A 24,321-nucleotide genomic window follows, 5' to 3' on the forward strand; every position below is an offset into this window, starting at 1 on the left:
TCTCTCTTTGATCTCTGATTTTTTTGTTGTTGTTGTGGTGGTGGTGTGGGTGGTGGTGTTTTGGTGGTTTCTGTGTTGTGTGGTGGTGGGTTTTGTGTGGATAGTGGTGGATTTTCTGTGGGTGCTGGTGTGTGGGTGGTGGGAGATTTTCTGTGGGTGCTGATGTGTGGGTGATGGTGGATTTTGTGATATAAAATTTGTTTGGAAGCTGAGAAAATGGCTGAAAAAATGTGAAAAATTTGTAGGAAAATAGCATTTTCAGAATGTTACCAAACACTGAAAATTGTTTTCTAATATAATTTTTAAAATGCAACTAAACACTAGAAAATATTTTCCTTTCCCAAAAATATTTTCACCTGAAAATATTTTACACCCATAAAATATTTTACTCTGAAACAAACGCAACCTTAGTAAAGACATAATTGCTATGGACTTATTTGGTAGACATTGGTTGTCAAGTCAAATCATGTAACCCTTGTTTGTGATCCGTTTATTTTACTGAAATTGAAAACTTTTTGCTAAAAGTACGGTACCTTTAACTGAAATAGTACAGTAGAACTTATGAATAATATCAAAAAGAACAGTGAGACATATGAATAGTAATAAAAATTAACTGAATAGTAAAATAAGTTGGCAAAAATAATTTTTGCCAAACGCACACTTAATTTAACATGGTATCAAGACCAATATAAAAATTACTGGCTTTTTTTATTATTTATTTTTAATTTCCATGAAATCAATATAATCTAATCTGTGATGTCATTCCGGGACGTCATCTTGCCAAGTTTCACATTGTAAGTCATTATTATCAGCCTAAACCACGTTAGCGCCAATGTTAGCATGTATGCGTCGTCAACAGCCTCTACCGCCCCACTGCCATGTTAGAATTGACACATCACTTGCCATGTCAACAACATCAAATCTTTCAGACTAACTCAATTATGGCTTGGTCCAGTCCGAAACACAAATAGAGGCCTCATTGGGCTACCAATCAGTACTGAACCCAGCCCACTACATTGATACATAACTTTTGACTATGTTGACTTGATACTTAAATTTTAACTTTTTGTACATTTTAAAAAGTTGACCAAGGTTGACTTGTTCCAATCGGATCTTTCCTATTCTTTTATATATATATATATATTTATATATTTAAATTCTAATTTTGGACTCATTTTCTTCCTTGTGCCATGTTATCCATGTTATTCTCGGTTTGTTGTCCATACCATGTGGTCATTTATGGTCACTTTTGAGACATCTATAAGAGATCTTCACAAGCTTATATTTTGGTATCATTAAGCTTCAACCTTTGAGTTTGAGGGAGAATGTTAAAGATATGAATTTATGGGCTAGGTATGTAGTGGCCTATAAGGTCTAAATATATTGTAGGCCTTAGCAAGGCTAATTCTAACTCTTAGAAAAACCCTGTTCAGAGTTTATTGTAAACACTTGATTATAATAAAAATGTAACTAAAGGCTTCCTTTGTGGACGTAGGCCGAACCATATTAATCTCGTCTCTCTCTCTCTCCCTTAACTTAATTTAACAGTAAAATTTTAATGTGGGACAAGCTTTAAAACAGAAGCCTACTCCATTCCATATCACAATTTACAAGATAGATTTTTAACAATGTAGTTGATAGAATATCTATATTTTGGTTGCAGCTGAAGAGAAATTAGAGAAAAAATGGTGAAAGTTATTGTCGGCATGAACACATGGCATGAAGCAGCACTAGTAGCCGATCTTGGAGGTCAAGCTAATGTTCCGGTAATTTCCTTTGCAGCTCCAGCCATCACTCCACCACTAATGTCACTTCGCTACACAAATGTCTACAATCCGAACAAATAAAATGCATTGCAGATATTGTTCATGCATACAATTGGCAAGGGGTTGTAGCAATTTATGGAGATGAAGCATACGGTGGTGATTCTAGGAAGTTATCACCCTTATCTGAGGTTCTTCAAAATGTTGTTTCAGAGATTGAGTACTGTTTGATCCTTTCGCCATTTTCTTCTTTTTTTGATCCAGAATGTTTTGTTCGTGAAGAGCTGGTTAAGCTTCTGAAAATACAATCTCGGGTTTTTATTGTTCTTGATTCATCATTAACAATGGTGATTCACTTGTTCAGACAAGCAAAGAAGATGGGACTTGTAAAGGGAGAATAAGCTTGGATAATTCCTGATAGCATTTCAAGTTTGTTGGACTATGTTAACAACACTATTATTTCCTCTATGGAAGGCGATTTAGGAATCAAAACCTAATATTCTGAAGGCAGTTCAAAGTACCAAGATTTTCATGCCCAATTCTGGAGAATTTTCAAAACTGAATATCCCGAGGAAGATAATTTTGAACCTGGGATTTTTGCATTGAGAGCACACAATAGCATTAGAGTTGTTAAACAAGCTGTTCATTTTTAGACCCCTTAAAATACAACCAGATTAACCTAGTTAATTAGCTAAGTGATTACTTAGTCAAATTAAACAGATCTAGGTTAATACAAATATATCATATCATTGTAAACTGTGAAAAATAAAGAATACAATGATATGATAACTCAGGAAAACCAAACCGGTAAAAAACCTGAGGAGGATTTAACCTAGCTATTCTCAAGATAAAACAAATCCACTATGAAAGAATTGAAGTTTGAACAATAGCGACTTAGACCACTAACATCTTATTGCTACCTCGAGTAGGAAACTTACTACTACGACCACGTGATAGTTTCGAGTCCACGGACTACTTCTTTCTTGGATTCCCAACAAGCACAAGCACTCCCGCTTATATATCTTTAAGCTCTTGAACCTGCAACTGAATTGATCACCAAGCTCTTGACATCAATCTAGATCTTGATAACCCTAAGTGTATGTGAAGGCAAATACCTCTAAATCTCACAAAAGATTCACACACACAACATAAAGAGCAACCTCTAAATGTGACTAGGATTTTTCCTTTTATACTCAAGGCAAAACATAAAACCCTACACGTCAAACGAGCTTGGATTGAGTTGGAAAATTCTACAGAAAAACAATCTGCCTGAGCTTCGATCTATCGAGTCTAATTTTCGATCGATCGAGATATGATGATTTACACAGTAAATCCTGCAATACACTCGATTCCAACTTTACACTTTAAACATACTCTGAACAAGTCTAAAACAAGACTAAACGTTTTGATCATGGTTTGCCAACATTACAAATTGAAGTTCTAATACATTTAAGTCTAAAGTCTTAGAACCCAACACAAGCAATAGAAAGAATGACTAGTAACACTAGTAGTCTAGATATGTTGTTACACAATATGTTGTCAACCAATTTCTATGGTTTAAGTGGCAAAATACATTTTGAAGAAAACCAACTCTCAGAAACTCCTATTTTAAGGATTGTAAACATGGTTGTGAAGAAATACAAAGAAATAGACTTCTGGACACCAGACTTAGGGTTATCCATGAGCCCTTCTAAATAAAAAATGGAAGTGGAAATTTTAATGATACTACAAATACTTTGGTTGGTCTAGTAATTTGGCCAGGGAACCTAAAAGAAACTCTAAAAGGTTGGGAATGCAGAATAACATTTGATAAGTTTGTGAAGATCGATACCAATGAGAATTATAATGATGGTTTCTACATTCAAATGCTTCACTAGGCGTTGTTGATACCATATTTTGTCTACCCTCAATTTGCGTGCCAAACTTCAAAAAATCCAAAAATATTATTTTCTCTCCATGGGGCTGCAAGAACATCTAGAATAACACGGCACAACCCATTCAGACACCGGGAACACTCAAAGTGCCTATTTCAGCTAAAATGACCAAAATGCCCCTGGTCAACCTTGGGTTGACTGGAGGTCAAACAAGGTCAAAATCCTTGCAAAAAAATATTTTTCATGGTTTTATATCAAACACAAGCTCCTTAGAGATTTTTAGCAAGTTTGACCAAATTTGACCTAAAGTTAACTCCCGACGGGCCCTAGAAACCCCAATTTTGATCTAGTCATCAAAACAGGTTGAGATTAATGTTGTTATGAATAAATTTAAATTATCATTCCAACGACTATTCATAGGTCGAAATTGGAGTTAAAACGATTGAGATATTGAGAAAACTATGAAAACGCATCAGCATGATTCCTGAGGTCATAACTTTTGATCCAACCATTGAAATTTTAATTTCTTTAGCTTTCTGAAAGCTAGACATCCAAAGCTTTCCAGAGACACCAAGACCGCCTCAATCCAAGTCTGGAAAGACCTCCAAATGTGTGTTTGAAGTCAAAACTGAAAAAGTGCTACAGGATGAATTTGCTAATGTCACGATGACATTAGCCTGGCACACCTTGTTGGGCTGTGGGGCCTAGCCGACATGCCTACAAGGTGCACCGTGCCTCGAAAACATGCCAAGGGCTATAAATAGCCCTTGGCACCACAGATTGGACTAGAACCGGAAAATTGGGTTTTTGGGAGCTGTTTTGGCATTTTCTCTCTCTTCCCAACACATTTCGCCACCAAAAACACACAAAAAAATACATCAAAGGTTCTTGATTCTTCTCTCTTCTCCAAAAACACAAGGTATTGTTTTTACCCCTAATCTTCCTCTCCTTGGATCCATACCTTGGATTTGGGGTTTAGAGGTGTGGATGTAGTTTTTTAGCTACTATCCACACCCCCTAACCTTCTAAATATTTTTCTAGCATTTATCTTGCTCTTTTTGTCTTAATAACATGATTTATTGCTTTCCTTAGCATGTCCCTTACTTTATCTTGCTCCTAGCATGTTCTTAGCTTAGATCCTTGTTCTTCCATGCTTGTTTATATGTTATTTGTTTTGATTTACATGCTCTATGCTTTATGCCATGCTTTCTATGCTTAGATCTTCTCTTTTCTATGTTTTTGATGTTTAGATCCACATGCTTCCATGTCTCATATCATGTGTTTATGCCTAGATCTATCTTTCCCATTTGTTGTTTAGCTAGATCCACATGTTTCTATGATTTTTTAGATGTCTATTTGTCTTTCCTACATGCTTTATGCTTTATGCCATGTTTTCCTATGCTTTGTTCCTCTTTTTGCTCTATGTTGATGTTAGGGTTACATGCTCACATGCTTGTATGATGTTGTGGGCTATGCCTTGCTTGGATTTATGTGTTTATGTGTGTATTTTCATGCTATATGGTTAGATCCTTGTCTTCACACGCTTATATGCTTGGATTCATATTCTTCCATGTTTATGTGCGAGGCTTGTACATGTTGATGTGTATGTTCTATCCCTGCTTGTCTTGACCTACATTTTCACATGCCTATGTGCTTGGATCTATGTTCTTTACATGTTTTATACTATCTTCCATGTGCTTGTGCACTCCGTGCCATGTTTGTGTGCCTAGACCTAGGCTATGTTTGTCATGCCATGTGCTATTGTAGCCCTTTTGTCACTTTTGTCTCTCTTTCTTGTGTTTTGGCCTATTGGTTCGGACCCAATCTAGACCCTATGGTTTTTGTCATCGTCCATACATCTTGGCCCATATCAATGGGGTTTGGATCATCCTTATTTGCATGTCTATGTTTGTTTGCTTCTATGCTTTATCTTCCATGTTAGCCTCTCTAGTTTTAGGCTTTGCCACGCTTGACGCCCTTAGCAGGTTTATGGTTGTGTGGTTACATCCGATGCTCATGAGGCCTTGTTTGGATGTAACCATTTGGGAGGCATCTCTGGATGCCAGGTTGCTTTGTGAGTACCATTCCCTTTTCCGCTCAGCGCGATGTTATGCTTATCATGCTTGTTTGTGCCACCCGTTGGCTTTCTATGCATCTTTACACGCTTACTTACATGTTCATGCATGAGTCTTACTTGCTAATGTGTCGTCCATGCTTCAACACAATGAAGTTACGGAAATTCGATCCAAACCTACATTTGTCCCTCATGGACACCACCTTTTGTTTGCCTTTTTGCTTATTTTTCTTTTTTCTTGTTTGCTTACTTGCCTGTTTGCCTTCTTGCTTTCTTGTTTGTTTGTTTATCTTCTGACTCATCATGTCTCCTGCCATATTCTATGCTTGCCATGTCTACCATGCTTATCTACTTTATGCCTCTTTCACATGCTCATTGCATCTTTTTCCTTCCTTTGCTTGTTTGCTAGTTTTTTTTGTCTCTGCCTTTGCATGTACACACATGGAGCGAGAACGCATGGAACTAGGGCACAGTCTCCCAAGCGCAAGTTAAAAGGGCGAGGATGCAAGCATGTAGATACAAGCCAAGTAGCAATGTTCAGTAGATTTTGAAGTCTAGCCTCTCCCATTTGGTTATGTACTCTTTTAAAACCCCTTCTTGCTCCCTCCTTTCTCTCTTAGATGAGTTGTATTAGGTATATCATGTTAGGATCAGTGCCCTTAAATCCTATTGTATGATTCTATATATGATATTATGTGTGACATTATGACATGATGTATGACTTAATATTGTAATTAATAAATTTGTTTTATTATTATATAAAATAATGGTAACATGAATATTTGGACATTATCATATAGTCCATGAGATGCATACTATGTGATTATGTGAAAAGTCACAGAAAATATAAATCACAAGTTCTTTATAAACTCAGAATTTAGTTCGTAGTTGGTGATGAAATTGGGCGTTTCATCTGCAAAGACTATAACATATCAACTAAGATGATTTATCTTGATCATGGAAGTGGTGACTTCTAGTTGATATGTTGATATGTTTTAAGAGTTAAGACATATTGAACTGGACCGCTGTGAGATTTATTATTCTCGTAAAGATTGTAAATTGAATAATAAATCTCACGACTTATATTTGCATGAACTCTTAATCTTGAGAGAATAATGGACTTAATCATGAAGTGTAGGTTGCTTTGATATATCAGGAGTAAGATCTAAAGTAACGGTCAAAACCTTAGTATATTGGGCAGCCACATTTAGTGTTGATGGAACATATATTCTCAAGATGGAACTCCTAGTCTCTTAACGGAGATATAAAATATTCCTTTGAAATAAGTTTAATGAGTTTAGTTATTCAGAGAGTTAGGCCTAACCAATTTAGTAAGAAATTAATAAAGTATATATTTGTGAAATTGGATTTCATAAATATATAGTGAATAACTTAAAAGGATTAAACCGGGTACTCAAGGATTAAGATGTAGTAATTTACAAAGTGGTAGTCTACATTTATGACTATGTATTACTACGAATATTTTATGAAGGGGTTGCATGTACAATAAAGTCTTGGCATATAATTTATAGATAAGGTCTAGAGTGCAACTATATTTATATAGTGGTATTAAATATAGTTAATGGTAACTTTGGACTTGTCTAGAGTTGACAGAAAAGCCCAAGGCCCATTAGAGTTAGTGTCTTATTGGTCCCTTTTGGTCCCACTCCAAGCCACACACTTAAGCCCAATTGAAAAGGCCCAAAAGGCTAGCCTAGTTAGATAATTGGTTAAATACAAAGGGAAAAACATACAAAAATATGTGTAAGTGTAACATCATTGTGAAGTAGTTTATGTGAGTGTATGTCACTCTCTAATTCTTCCTTTGTAACCAATTGAGAGTTCACACTTCTTGGGCGTTAGTGGTATTGGAGTGAAGATTAAAAGTATTCCCAAGTGCTTCGATCTTTGTTTTGAAATTCACCGCTTCAAGGTACGCTTTATTATACTTGAATTTTGAAATTTACGTAGTGCATGTTATAAATTATGAATGAAGTAGATCCGTTTAACTTTCCACTGCATACATGCATATTTCCAACATATCATGCCATGTACCATTCGTCCTCATCTCTAGAGTATGACGATCCCTGTTTACTTTCGTGCACCTATATTTTGGGCCGCACTCTAAGGATGTAGGCATTTACTTTCCTACTTTGTGTGCTAGCATTATACATGATGTATGTATATATATATACCTACACGCCTCTTCCGGTGTGATTGTCACAGTCCATGTCACCTAAGGCAAAGAGACGCCTAATTTTCGCTGCGAAAGTAAGGTAACATGTCCCCGGATTTTTGACATGGAAATCTGGTACTTTACTTGAATGCCTTACGAAAGCATAGATTGGGACCACACCTGTTCAAAAGCCAAACCTCAAAACCCTGAAAGCCAATGCCAAAATCATGTTTTTTACTGCCAATCTCCGAAAATTAAGATTTTATCAAAACAAAGGACTGTCCTTGGACAGGCATTGTGGGGTGCCTAACACCTTCCCCACATGTAACCAAACTTCCGGACTCAAGAATCAAGATTTTTTACCATCCACATTAGATTAGGAAAAACACCATTTTTCTTAGCTTAGGATTGGTAATAAAATCAACTAGCAACAGGTGACCAATCACACCTTAGAAAAACCCAATGATTGGTGGCGACTTCACTTACCTTTGGTAATTCCCTTAAAATTTGGCCAAGATTCTTGCCACACCTCCAAAGGTAGAAATACCCTACTCCACCGAGATAGAGAGAGCACCCAAAGCTCCGCTCGAACTAGGCACCATCATCGAGAGGGACCTCCAACGGGCCCCACAAGCGCTAGAGCGTTGCCACGACGGGTGGTCGAACGAAGGCCCGATGGCGATTTTTCCATTCCATTTCAAGGCCGGGCGTTGACAGGCGTTAGAACTCTTTGGGTATGATTTGCCTTGCAAATTTGAGGCCTATAATGGCATCTATAATGATCTGGTTTATCATGTTTTTAATAAGGTTAGACTTCTTCTCTTCTTTCATTCATTGATAATTTAGAGTTAATAAACATCTGGTTCATTCACTACAAACATGCCACTTAAATTATTCTACACAATAAGTATTTTAGATGTATATTTTATGTATTGTTATTAACATAAACATAAACAACAACACTTCTTCTCTTTTGTTTATGTATTGCTATTAACACAAACAGGCACTCCTAAATTCTTCTCTACACACCTTTCATTCATTGATAAGTAATATATAAACATCTGGTGCATCCACTACAAACATAACAATTCTGCCCATTGAATTTTCTATGTGCACATTGTTGTCTTTTTCTTCTTTGTATTCTTCTGTTTATTTTTCATTCGTTTTTCCTTTATTTTTTTTTTTCATTTGTTTTCATAATTCCCCCAACCAGGTTCACTTCCATCAGGTAATTATTATTATTATTATTATTATGGGGGCTAGGGCCCAAAATAATGTATTGGGCTTTAGGCCTTATCTGAGGACACTAACAAGTCCGAGGAGAGAAACACGACTTAGATGATCTATTTTACAAATCTCATCAGTGGGAGACAAAGGGCGGAAGGTCTGAGGAAGAACTCCTTCTCGGACACGACAAATGCAGACCAAGCATATACTCAAGCTGAAAGTTCAAATAGTGTATAAAATACCCTTGAACGTTTAGATCCCCAATTACAAAATAACCAACTCAACCTTTATGATAAACAATTAGTGTGCGAAAAATGAACACAAGCTATAAACAGAATTGGTAAAAAATTTAAACTAATTAAAATCACATCCACAGTAGAAAGTAAAAGGCAAAGATTAAGGGAAGAAAGATGCAAATACAAGGACAACACAACGATGTGCTATTGAAGAGGAAACCGAAGCCCTCGGCGTAAAACCTCTCCACTGCCCTCCAAGCAGTAAGTAATCCACTAGAAAATGTAGTTGGGATACATGAATAGCAATAGACCCTCCAAGCCTAATCTACCCAGTGTACCTAAGCCCTCCAAGCTTCTTGTTCCAACGAGGTTACGCCGAACCTATTTTTTTTTCTAGCTTCCTGGATTCCGCTACTTGACCATGGCATCTACTAATGTCAAATTGGTTCCTTCCTAACTACTTTCCAGAAAACCAAATAGCCCTCCCACAGTAATGGATATGGTGAGAAAATGTTTTGTTAAAAAGGCCTCTTAAGGATTTAACAATGGAGAGGAAGAGAGTAGAGGAATTTGAAGAGTCTCTTATGTAAAGATTGTGGATGAAACAATTTTGCTTTACTCTAGGGTTTCTCTCTCAAAATTCTCTCTAGAAGCTCTCTTTCTTTCGTGGGTATAACGAGTATTTATACTGGGGTGAGAATGGAATGTGAAGAGTCAGGTTTTTCAAAATAGGGCTGGCTCGCGGCTTTACTAAGTCGCGAGATCCAGCCACGAGATAACTGAATGGCCAGTTGTCCTATTTTGTCCTGTAGTACTCCAGCTAGCATGACGCTTTAACTTCTGGCATGCTTGGCACGTGTGCTACTTTTGGCGGCTTGCAGCCGCGAGTCACCCGCAAGATCCAGTCGCGAGTCTCTGTTTTTCTTGCACACTCTTAAGCATTTCATCATACTATCTCACTCACTACCCTTACAACAATCCCACCTAAATACAAGGTTACTAATTGTTGAAATACAAGCAAATTTGGCACGGAGTAAAGCCAACAAGATAGTTGATTAAATTCAACCTTATACAAGCAGTTGAAGTACGCCCCTTAAACACGTGAGAGGGAAGAAAACTCAAAATATCTAAGGAAAAGCTGCCACCACCATATTAAATGCATTGTAACTACTTTTCTGGTTGTATGAATGTGGAGAAGACCCCTGAACAGTGCTGCCTTGGCTGCCACAATTCACAGAGGGCTGAAAGAGGTGTCTGATGGGATGGGTACTCAAGTGGGGATCCAGGTGATCAATAAGTGTAAGGTCCAAATGATCAGGAATGACCTATATAATGTGGAGGAGCCCCCATGAATAAGTGGTAGAAAAAGAGAAAGAGAGAATACTGTAACATGCTAAACAATCCTAATATTGTGATATATATATACGTCAAATTCTGGTCTCCTCGGACGGAAGGTCCTCTAGTCATAATAGCTTTTATTCATATTTGATTGATTCTTAACTCCATGTTAGTTGTTGCCCAACTCCTTTAGACCCAGTTCTTTGACCCATACACTATAAAATTCATTATATTGGGCTTATTGGACCAAGATTCCATACACTTGGGCTTGGGCTTCAAACTTTGTCCTTAAAATTATTGGCGCCATTTGTGGGAAGAACTTGTGTGTTAGTGAGGGCAACGATCAAACATGGTAGGATCAGATTTGCACCAAGAAAACCCATGCCAAACAGATCCCCAACGGGGAGTATGCATGCCACCTAGACGAGCCAAAGCCATTCCCAAGTGGGTAGTCACGTATTCCAAAGACAAAACAACCGTCAGACCATGCAGCAAGAGATAGATGACCTGGAAAAGAGACTGCACCATGTACAGCAAAGGCAGTCCCTTTCTAGGTTCGACATATCCTCTAATGAGGAAGAGGACGTCAGTTACAGGCGAAGATCAAGAACTCCCCCAAGCGAAACCTTCTCTTATGAAGACGAACAGCGTCATGGACGGAGACACAAGAGCCCATCTGGTAAGGGCCTGAGTAATGATGCCATGAATAGAGCTCTGGATCAGATCTTTAAGTCACCCTTCACGCACAAGATAGAAGGGGCTAGACTACCATGGCATTTCCACCAACCTACATTCACCATTTATAATGGTCGAACAGACCCTGTGAAGCATGTGAACCAGTTTAACCAAAGAATGGCCATCCATTCTCAAAATGAGGCTTTGATATGCAAGGTTTTCCCATCCAGCCTAGGACCCGTGACGATAAGGTGGTTTAATAGCTTGAAAACGGACTCCATAGATTCCTACAAGCAGCTCACCCAAGCATTTGGCTCTTGTTTTATTACAAACAGCAGGGTTCCTCTACCTCTGAGTTCATTGTTGTCATTGTCCATACACGAAGGAGAAACTTTAAAAGTATACTCGGATAGATATTGAAAAATGTACAATGAGATGAACGACAACTATGACGACGTCGCCATCAACACATTTGAAAATGGTCTCCCCATCGAGCATGGTTTGAGGAAATCCCTGACTAGGAAGCCTGTTATCAGCGTTCATCAACTTATGGACCGAATTGACAAATACAAAAGGGTGAAAGAGGACCAACTACAATGGAAAAGAAAGGAGAAGATCATCCTTCACAAGAAGAGTGATTTCGGGTCGGAACGATACAACAATAACCATCCGAGCATAAATTTCACAGGGCAATCTGGATCAGCCAACACGCAGACGATTAACGCCGTATTTAGAGAACCAGTACAACAGGTTTTGGAGAAAGTCAAGAATGAGCCATTCTTCAAGTGGCCGAATAAGATGGCCGAAGACTCCTCAAAGTGCAACCAGAGTCTGTATTGTCAGTACCACCAAGACCATGGACATACTACCAAAGACTGCAGGAACCTATGAACCACTTGGATCAGTTGGTCCGAGAAGGGAAATTGCGGCACCTTTTACATCCTTCCAGTGGTCATCCGGGTCAGACAAACCAAGAACCTTAGAGAGACATATCTTTAAGACCTCCCATGGGCACGATAAATGTCATCCTTGTCGTTCTGGGAAGAACTGGCTCCTTTCCCTCCAGAGTAATGTCTGTGACTCCGTTTTCCATCGAGGAGAACGAGTGGGATCCCAAAAGGTCTAAGAAGGGAGTCTTGCCTGTACTGGGATTCTTGGACGAGGATAAGATTGGAACCATCCAACCCCGTGATGATGCTCTGGTAGTTACACTCAGGATTGGGGGGTTTGATGTGAAAAGAGTACTGGTAGATCAGGGCAGTGTTGTGGAAGTGATGTACCCTGACCTGTACAGGGGGCTGAATCTAAAGCCTGAAGACCCACGGCGTATGACTCCCCTTTGGTGAGTTTCGAAGGGAAAATCGTTACACTAAGGGGACAGATCAGACTGCCCATACAAACTGGTTCAGACGTGATGGAGGTGGATTTCATCGTCGTCTACACCTATTCACCATACACAACTATAGTGGCCAGACCTTGGCTCCACGCCCTGGGAGCCGTTTCTTCTACACATCACTAGAAGGTGAAATACTCGTCGAAGGGCCGAGTTAAAGAGATTGTGGGAAATCAAGCCATGGCTAGATAGTGCATGGTGGCTACCATCTTACACCAATCCAATGCAAAGTCCTCGGCCTCTATAAGAAAGGACTTATAGCAATCAACCACCTCAGCAACACCCGTTGATGGGCCAATCGAGGAGGTGAAATGCGAAAGTCTAGAAAGGTTTATTGTTGACGATGATCTAGAGAAATTCTTTCAAGTTGGCTCAGAGCTGCCCCTCCGAGAGAAAGAGGAATTAATTGGGTTTCTTAGAGAAAATGTTGATGTGTTTGCATGGGATGCCTACGAGGCCCCAGGGGTTGATCCGAGTTTTATTTACCACCACCTAAACGTTAACCCATCCTCCATTCCCAAAAAGCAACCACCCCGACGCCCGTAAGAAAAGAATGCCAACGTTGTTAGGGACAAAGTAACAAAGCTAAAAAAGGCAGGAGCTGTCAAAGAAGTCTTCTACCCCGAGTGGTTGGAAAATACAATGGTGGTAAAAAAAAAGAGTGGGAAGTGGTGAGTTTGTGTAGATTTCACAGACTTGAACAAGGTGTGCCCAAAAGACCCGTTCCCAATGCCTCGAATAGACCAGTTGGTAGATGAAACTGTAGGCCACCCTCGAATGAGGTTCTTGGATGCCTTTCAGGGTTATCATCAAATACCACTAGCCCCGAGAGATAAAAAAAAAAAAAAAAATAGCATTCATGACTCCTATTGGAAACTACCACTACAAAGTGATGCCCTTCGGTTTAAAGAATGCAGGGTCTACCTACCAAAGGATGATGACTAGAATGTTCGAGCCGCAATTGGGCAAGAGTAATGAAGTCTACATAGAAGACATGGTAGTAAAGAGTAAAATGGTGTCCGAGCATGTGAGAGATCTTTGAGTCTTTTTTGGCATCTTAAGAAAACACAAGATGTGTCTCAATGCCTTTAAGTGCTCATTCAGTGTCGGGTCTGGCAAATTTTTGAGTTATATGGTAACTCAAAAGGGAATTGAGGTGAGCTTAGATCAGATCAAAGCGATTCACAATTTACAAGCTCCTTAGAACCCAAAAGAAATACAGAAACTTACTGGAATGATCGTGGCTTTAAATCGGTTTATTTCCCGATCTGCGGATCGATGCCGACCCTTCTACCTCCTAATGAACAAATGGAAAGGATTTGAGTGGTCCGAGGAATGTGCCTTAGCCTTCCAGCAACTTAAAGAGTACCTGTCATGGCCACCCATAATGTCTAGCCCTGAGGCCGACGAAGTTTTTTTCGCCTACATCGCGATGGCCCCTCACTTTATGAGCTTGGTGTTAATACGGATTGACGATGGCATATAACGACCAGTTAACTATGTGAGTAAATTGTTACATGAGGTCGAGGTGTGTTACTTACCATTGGAGAAGGCAATTTTGGCAGTAGTGCATGCTATGCGGAAACTCTCTCACTACTTCTACGCACACACGATCGTTGTTCTAACTCAGCTTCCCCTCAGGTTGGTATTCCGGAGTGCTGATTACACAGGAAGAATTTCCATGTGGAGCATGCTTATAGGGACTTTCGATATTAAATACATGCCTCGAACCTCCATCAAGGGCCAAGTTCTCGCTGATTTAATAGCCAAATTTGCTGAACTCCCAATAAAAGCAATAGCAAAGGAGGAAAACATGGATGGAAAATCGGTTGGTACAATCTCTGCACAAGGAGCCTTATGCTGGAAAGTGTAAGTTGATGGCGCGGCAAATCAAAGGGGATCCGGGGTAGGGTTAGTTCTAATATCCCCTGAGAAGATTACCATAGAAAAGTCATCGAGACTAGGATTCTCTGCTACAAATAACAAAGCTGAGTATGAAGTTTTATTGCAAGGAATGGCCATGGTGCAGAAAATGAGATGGAAGGCATTAGAAGTGTTCACGGATTCCAGATTGGTTGTAGGCCAAGTGAAGGGTGAGTTGGAAGCCAGAGATGTAAGAATGCAGGAATACTTAGTCAGGTCAGGCGCTTGCAATCGGACTTTGAATTCTTCAACTTGACGCACGTCTCTAGAAGTGGGAACACACATGCAGATTCATTAGCCACTTTTGCCATCTCCTTGGAGCATGGTTTACCTCAAATCATCCTCGTCGAGGATTTGTACAAGGCAGATGTAATTAGAAAGGACATGGTTCGAATCCATCAAGTTAGAGTGAGTCCGAGCTGGATGGATCCCATAGTGAACTTTCTCAAGGATGATGTACTACCTGAAGAGAAATCAGAGGCCAAGAAAATACGAAGAAAAGCCCCTCGATTCTGGCTGTCAGAGGATCACAAGTTGTACAAGCGCTCCTATTTTGGGCCATACCTACTATGCATACACCCCGAAGGGCCTTGGGCCATACCTACTATGCGTACACCCCGAAGGGCAAGGACTCTTTGCTTTACAACATCAATAAATTGCTCGACAATAGGTGATGGCATGCACATTCTTTCTGCACCCATCTTCATGAGCATAGCATTCTGCTCTGGCCTGAAGAGCACGATATGACCATCTTCTCTCCTGTATGCCTTAAGGCCTTCAAACAATCCCTAAACACACAACCATGCATGCATTTGTCAGTTGGATAAAGTTTTTCACGTCTGATTAATAAACAAAAAGAGTTGTAGTTCATGTTTATTATGCTTCAATTCTTTCATGTAAAAGTTGCATTTGCTACTGACCTGTCCATAATTTAAGATTGCGACAGCTGGGCTAAGCTCAATTTTCCCATAAGGAATGAGATTTCCTTGTGAAAAGTCTTCTCCTTGAAAGTATTTCATCTCAAACATGTAATCCGTTGGAGTTAGTTCATCCCAGTTGACATCAGCGTACTTTTCACCATAATTACTGTATTTAATTACAAAAACAATATGCGAAATAATGTATTGGGCCTTGGGCCTTGTTCAAGGACACTAACAAGTCCGAGGAGAGAAACATGACTTAAATGATCTACGTTACAAGTCTCATCAATGGGAGACAAAGGGCAGAAGATTCGAGGAAGAACTCCTCCTCGGACACAACAAACGCAGACCAAGTATATACTCAAGCAATTGAAGTACGCCCCCTGAACACGTGAGAGGGAAGAAAGCTCAAATTATCTAAGTAAAAGCTGCCACCACCACATTAAATGCATTGCAGCTACTTTTCTGGCTGCATTAATGTGGAGAAGACCCCTGAACAGTGTTGTCTTGGCTACCGCAACTCACAGAGGGCTGAAAGAGGTGTCTGATGGGATGAGTACTCAAGTGGGGATCCAGGTGATAAACAAGTGTAAGGTCTAGATGATCAGGAAGGACCTATATAATGTGGAGGAGCCTCCATGAAGAAGGGGCAGAAAAAGAGAAAGAGAGAATATTGTAGCATGCTAAACAATCCTAATATTGTGATATATATATATATATATATATATACGTCAAATTATGGTCTCCTCGGACGGAAGGTCCTCTGGTCATAATAGCTTTTATTCATAGTTGATTGATTCTTAACTCCATGTTAGTCGTTGCCCAATTCCTCTAGACCCAGTTCTTTGACTCATACTCTACAAAATTCATTATATTAGGCTTATTGGACCAAGATTCCATACACTTGGGCTTGGGCTTCAAACTCTGTCCTTACAATTATTATTATTACTTTTTCTTATCTAATATTGTCATAAGAGTAAATTTATACAATTATATTTTCTATCATCTCATTTTTTTTCTCAATCAAACAAAAGAATTTTTCATCCTTCCACTTTTCCATCCCCAATCAAACACTACAAGGGAAAACTGAAATTTTTTCTATCCCTCCACTTTTCCATCTTTTCTGATTTTCAATTTTCCTACATTTCCATCCCCCAATCAATCATACCCTAAGAGAGTCTACAGATCAAATTAGTCTCATAAACTGTAGCAAGTAGTTGAATCAAGTAAATGAAATTCATTTGGAATTGTTCTGTTGTTGGTTTCGACAAACCCTGAAACATCTCATTGTAACTTGTGATTCAAAAACATTTATTTTGCAATACTATTCTGATAGCTTACCAAAAATTAACTTGGTCCTTCTATAAGAGAGAGACGCCCCTTGGAAGAGCAAGAAATCTTAAACTAAAACAGATATGCTCCTAGGAAAAGGCAATGAATAATTGACTATAGCTAAACTGACTAGTATTCTGGACTTCTTTTTTTGCTTAGATATCTTTATTTGGTTGCAATTATAAGTTTCTGATTAAGAATTTATCCTTGTTATGTTGGTCGAACTACAACAAAAGACTTATGATGCTGTCATTGGTGACATGACCATACTAGCCGATCAGTTGCAATACGTGGATTTTTACCCTTCCATGTGCTTAAGTCAGGTTTGGACTTTGGCCATGATAGTTCCAACAAAACATGAGGATCACCATTGATGTTTACGAAGCCTTTTACCAGGGACATGTGGTTGGTGACTGCTGCCATCATGATATACGCAATGCTCATTGTTTGATTCCTGAAGCGCCAATCCAATCCAGAATTTAGCGGCCCATGGAAGAATCAGCTTAGCACTGCACTTTGGTTTACCTTCTCCTCTTTGTTCTTTGCACATAGTAAGTACCAATTTGATCCATGGCATGCAATTACACTTGTAGAAGCCTAACTATGTGCATTACTCAGTCCACCATTGGAAAATTTGTATTGGAAAGTGCATTTAAATTGGCTGAATGTATAATATTCTCTCGGCACTCTTTATTTATCATTAAAAGATTCAACATGTCAATCACCACAGAGATATGGTCAAATTTAATTAGAGTGCTTCTGAATGAAATTATGCTTACTTATGAGCAGAATGAACTCATATCACATTGTTTTGTGTTGTAGGGGAAAAAATCAATGACAAATTAACACGTTTGGTGATTGTAGTGTGGCTGTTTATCGTGTTGATCCTAACCTCAAGCTATACTGCTAGTCTGTCTTCTATGCTCACAGTGCAAAAACTACGACCAAATGTCACAGATATCGAGTTGTTAAAGATGAACAACTTGAAAATTGTTTGTGATGGTGACTCATTTGTAAGGAATTATTAGGAGAATGTGCTTAAGTTCAAGCCAGGAATTATTGTGAACGTCAGCAATGAAGACAAATACACTGGTGAATTCAAAAGCAACAACACAGCTGCTGCCTTTCTTGAACTCCCCTATGAGAAAGTTTTCCTTAATAAGTATTGCAAGGGTTACACTGCTACCATATGCACCAACATATTTGGAGGATTGGCCTTCGTGAGTGCTAACTCTAAACGTTATGCCAAACCTCATGAAATTTAACGATACCTTTGCTTGTACCATCTTAAAACAAATATACCATAAGTTTTCTACCAAGCATAGACACATGTATAGATATATACCCTTAAATTTACACCCCTAATAACTTTTTATATGTGGTTCTGTGTGTGTTTCATAGTTGATAAGCTAGCCCTTAAGGTTTAAAACTGAAGAGGATGAAAATTGAAGGTGACAGATCCACCAAGATAGACTTAACGGTACTAGACAAACTGGATGGATACTAGGTGAACGGGCACAAGGTGGACGGATCAAAGGGCCACGTGGCGCTCAATTGGACATTATGTGATCTCCAAGAAACCCTAAATGGAAACAGTTAGTATCTCATGATTAACCCTTGTCCATAGAGTCCCAATATAAATAGAATTCTAACACGAGGAGGATTCTAGAATATACGCGCATTAATGGAGATCTTCCCTATAAAGAAAAGACTTGTTAAGTATAAGAGTTCGATTCTACACTACTATAAAAACCCAAAGACCCTCAGAAAACAGGTATGCATAATTCACCCCAGCTCTAGCACTCTAGAGTTGTAGAAAGTTTTTCTGACTTAACCTTCAGAGGGTCTTTGGCCAGTACCACACCGGTACTCTCTTAGGGTTTTCTCTTTGTGTTGTGTAGGGATCGTTTCGAGTGTACAAGAACCGTGTGGCTTACCATAGCCCAGAAGGGGATAAAATGGAATGCATGGTCTGTTTGGATTTCCCTACGGCCGACAATGAGGTAGAGTATGAAGCCTTAATAGCAGGACTGGACCTCGCCAAGGCCGCGGGAGCTAAAAACCTAGTCCTCTATTGCGATTCCCAAGTAATGGTCAGTCAGGTTAATGGAAAATACGATTGCAGAAGTGAACAGATGAAGAATATCTAGAACAGGTGAAGGACCGAATCAAAAATCTCCGAGAAAAGTTCATTCAAATCCCAATGGAGGAGAATGAACATGCCAATGTACTAGCTAAAGCCATGTCAGCAAAGCCTATGGTCATCCCTAGTCAGGTACCGTCCTTCGTTCAAATTTCACCAGTAATAGATAACATCAATGTGCAGGAGGTAGGATCCGAGAATCAGTGGACAACATCAATAGCCTCTTACCTGAAGGAGGGTGTGCTGCTAGAAGAAAAAGAGGCTTCCAAAAAATTGAAGGTCCAGGCTGCCTGCTTCGTCTTGATCAAATACGTTCTTTACAAAAGAGGTTTCTCTCGATCCTACCTAAGGTGTCTCGGCCCCCAAGAAGCAGACTACGTCATGAGAGAAGCCCACGAAGGGATTTGCGGAAACCATTCGGGGTCACGATCGTTGGTACATAAGTTAATCTGGGTAGGAAACTATTGGCTGACCATGTAGAAGGATACCCAAGCCTACATCAAGGCTTGTGACAAATGCCAAAGATTTGGTAACCTCATTAGGCAACCAACGAAGGAGCTCACACCAATGATGGCCCCATGGCCATTCACACAATGGGGATTAGATATAATGGGTCTGTTCCCAACAGTAGCTAGGTAGTTAAAGTTCCTTGTAGTCGATATAGACTACTTCACCAAGTAGGTAGAAGTGGAAGCCCTGGCCACTATCACTGAAAAGAATGTACGAAGTTTTGTGTGGAAGAACATCATTTGTAGATATGGTATACCTAGGGTGTTGGTATCTGACAATGGGAAGCAGTTCGACAATGACGCATTCCAAGATTTCTGCTCACAACTAGGGATTAAGAACCATTACTCATAGCCCGCCTGCCCTTAGGCCAATGGGCAAGTCGAAGTCACGAACCGATCCTTGCTCAAAATTATCAAGACTCGGGTCGAGGGGGCAAAACAGGACAACAATGAGGACACCTATAGGAGAAACCCCATTTTGGTTAACTTATGGGAGTGAGGCGGTCATCCCAGCATAAGTAGGACTTACAAGCTAGAGAGTAGGAAACCAGGATGAAGGCAAGCACGATGAAACTATGCGCTTGCAGCTTGACCTGGTAGATGAAGTAAGAGCAATAACCGAGCAGAGGTTAGCACCATATCAGAATCTCATTGCCAAACACTACAACTCCAAGGTCAGACACAAGAACTTCTAGGTAGGAGATCTTGTCCTAAGAAAGGTCATGGGCACTACAAGAGACGCCTCCCAAAGAAAGCTAGGACCTAATTGGGAAGGACCATACAGAATAGCATCATGGCATAGAAAGGGAACCTACCACCTGGAGACGCTAGACGAGTAGAAGTTGCATCACCCATGGAACACAGAACACCTAAAGAAGTACTACCAGTAGGGTCACTAGCAGTAGACGAGCAACGACACTCCTCATCTCCAATTTATTTATTTCTAGTTTAGTTTTTATTGTCTACCATTTAAGCCTAAGGGCAAGTTTTGTTTTGTTTTTCAAGAACAATTTCTACACGTAAATTACCATTATAATAAGAGCGGTTATTCAGAATCAACCTATTATATGTTCCAACAAATTTAGTCCACATTGTCATAAAGTGGACGGGTCTATTATTAAATAGACGGATTTATTAAAGTCCATAAAGTGGATGGGTCTATTATAAAATAGACGGATTTATCAAGTCCATAAAGTGGATGGGTCTATCATGAAATAGACGAATTTATCAAGTCCATAAAGTGGACGGGTCTATCATGAAATAGACGAACTTATCAAGTCCATAAAGTGGATGGGTCTATTATAAAATAGAGAGATTTATTAAAGTCCATAAAGTGGACAGGTCTATTATTAAATAGACGGATTTATTAAAGTCCATAAAGTGGACGGGTCTATTATAAAATAGAAGGATTTATCAAGTCCATAAAGTGGACGGGTCTATCATGAAATAGACGAATTTATCAAGTCCATAACGTGGATGGGTCTATTATAAAATAGAGAGATTTATTAAAGTCCATAAAGTGGATGGGTCAATTATAAAATAGACGGATTTATCAAGTCCATAAAGTGGACGGGTCTATCATGAAATGGATGAATTTATCAAGTCCATAAAGTGGACAGGTCTATTATAAAATAGAGAGATTTATTAAAGTCCATAAAGTGGATGGGTCAATTATAAAATAGACGGATTTATCAAGTCCATAAAGTAGACGGGTCTATCATGAAATAGACGAATTTATCAAGTCCATAAAGTGGACGGGTCTATTATAAAATAGAGAGATTTATTAGTCCATAAAGTGGACGGGTATATTATAAAATAGACGGATTTATCAAGTCCATAAAGTGGACGGGTCTATTATTAAATAGACGGATTTATTTAAGTTCATAAAGTGGACGGGTCTATTATAAAATAGAGAGATTTATTAGTCCATAAAGTGGATGGGTATATTATAAAATAGACAGATTTATCAAGTCCATAAAGTGGACGGGTCTATTATTAAATAGATGGATTTATTAAAGTCCATATAGTGGACGGGTCTATTATAAAATAGAGAGATTTATTAAGTCCATAAAGTGGACGGGTCCATTATTAAATAGACGATGGGTCTATTATCAAATAGACGACGGGTCTATTATCAAAATAGACAAATTTATTAAGTCCATAAAGCAGACAAGCTTATTATTAAATAAACTGATTTACTAGTCCTTAAAATGGACGGGTCTATTACTGGATGGAAAAATTTATTGTTAACCCAAGGCTATTATCAAATAAACGAGTTTATTGTGAGTCCATAAAGTGGACGGATCTATAAATGAATATATTAGCCCATGAAAGTGGAGGGTATTAACCAAAGCTAGGGGCAAACCCCATGTTATGTGGACGGGCATGTATTCAGTATCGCCAAGACGACACATCCACCCGTCACCCTCCATGAAAAAATACCGACTCTTCCAGTTCCTATTGGAGTCGGGGGTCTCACACACAAGCCTAAACAACGGGCTCCTAGGTACAAAGTTGTACATACCCTTTGACTGGGCAATCTCATCAAGACAGTAACAATGTAGGAATTCCTACAATGTTAACCTCCTTGCACAGTCGGACATTGCCCCATACAAAACCTCTACGCCTAGGAAGACCTTCCAAGCATTTGGGGAAATCTGGTTGACGGATAAACCTAAGTGATGGAGGAGTTGACGATGGAGTAAACTTAATGGAAATCTGAGCCCTACCTTCAGCATTTGCTCATAAATCCCAACACCTTCAACACCGTCATAATAACATTTTTCTGACTAGTGTGGTAGACGGATGGGTACATTGTCAAGTATTTGGTACTTGGCCCTAAGTGTTTTGAAGTGGTTTTCTTTGATTGGGGAATTAAAGTCATTGATCGTCCATATGGGTAACATGATGAACTTCCTAAGTCCGTCAGGACCCACGACAGATCGAATTGGGGGTTTAGCATCATCCAATCCTTCACTATAGTCATCCTTTGGCCTTTCCATCTCTAAACCCTCATCCCTTGAGGAAGGAGAATCGACTGATGGACTCCTTTCTTTACTCGGACTGTCAGGGTCTTTGTGACCTGACGGGTACACCTCATCATAGCCCACCCCGTCGTGGACAAATGACTGGTTACTCGATGCACTAGACATGACCTACACGTGACGGTAAATCCTAAGACTGATGCGTCTATAATGGATGACGGCAGTACCAAGTCTAGAAATTAAGGAAGTGCTCAAAAAAATTTAAGGGGAAAGAATACTTACCAGATTGGAACTGGACGATAAGAGGCTTTGATGATGGATGCAACAACTGAACGGAATGATCGCCTGACAATAATGATGGGTGCGCTCTGACTATAGATTTTAGTAGAAAGTAAAGAAATGAAAGGAAGAGAGTTTGGTTTATATAGAGGGAACGGCACGAAAGATAAAGGGACGCTTCAATCCAAGTGAGCGACCATCCAGTAAATGCCACGTGTCCTTCGTCATTACTAATTTTAGGCCAGCCTGTCAAAAACAGGAGGGTTCCTCGAGAGACCGGATTGAACCGTCACCCCACGAGTCCTTCCACTAAGAGATCACGGACCCATGGGGCGAGGGGATAACTGAAGAGGATGAAAATTGAAGGTGACGGATCCACAAAGATAGACTTGATGGTACTAGACAAACTGGACGGATACTAGGTGAACAGGCATAGGGTGGACGGATCAAAGGGCCACGTGGCGCTCAATTGGACATTATGTGATCTCGAAGAAACCCTAAATGGAAACGGTTAGTATCTCATGATTAACCCTAGTCCATAGAGTCCCAATATAAATAGAATTCTAACATGAGAAGGATTCTAGAATATACGCGCATTAATGTAGATCTTCCCTATAAGGAAAAGAAATGTTGCGCAAGTATGAGAGTTTGATTCTACACTAATATAGAAACCCAAAGACCCTCAAAAAACAGGTACGCATAATTCACCCCAACTCTGGTACTCTAGAGTTGTAGAAAGATTTTCTGACTTAACTTTCAGAGGGTCATTGGCCAGTACCACACTGGTACTCTCTTAGGGTTTTCTCTTTGTGTTGTGCAGGGATCGTTTCGAGCATACAAGGACTGTGTGGCTTACTGTTGATTTTTCGGATCATCAAAAACTAAAACCTTTTCTACTTTTTCCTATTTTTAGGAATGTTCTTAGAAATTAACCTGTTTCTACTACTAAAAAGTTAAATAGATATCTTATCTTAATTCCTATCAAGGTCTTCCCAAAAGGCTCACCAATTGCAAGCGATTTTTTTTAAGCAGTTTTAAAGCTATTAGAGAATAGAGAGACAAAGTTACTTGAGGATGAATGGTTGACTCCCCCACATGAGTGCTTAACCAACATAACTTCCAGAGAACAGGAAAGCTTGGGCCTCCAAAGCTTCGGGGTTCTCTATCTATTATCTTTTGCCACTTTTACCATTTGTCTTTTTTTATCCCTAGTTTGCTTAACCATAAGTCGCTAGCAACATCAAGATGCTACCAAAGGAGATGCAACTCCCAATGAAGAGATTGCTTGGAAGGAGGCAGTTAAACTGGTTAGAGACTTTTATATTAGAAATCCAAGAAGAGCCACTACTTTGGCAGACAAATCATATGCAACTCAAGACACAATGGATGTAAATGACTGCTCTTCGAGGTGGGAATTCAGTAGCACTTTTGACACTCCAGAGCACCTTGAGCTTAAGTCCTCCTTACCAATATAA

The 24,321-nt window shown here is 39.4% G+C and overlaps 1 pseudogene; it reads left to right on the forward strand.

Annotated features, from left to right (window-relative positions):
• Positions 1-1,336: 1,336 nt before the first annotated feature.
• Positions 1,337-24,321, forward strand: LOC115990559 (annotated as a pseudogene).

This window comes from Quercus lobata, chromosome 5, assembly GCF_001633185.2.
Source record: "Quercus lobata isolate SW786 chromosome 5, ValleyOak3.0 Primary Assembly, whole genome shotgun sequence".
Taxonomy (NCBI): Eukaryota; Viridiplantae; Streptophyta; class Magnoliopsida; order Fagales; family Fagaceae; genus Quercus; species Quercus lobata.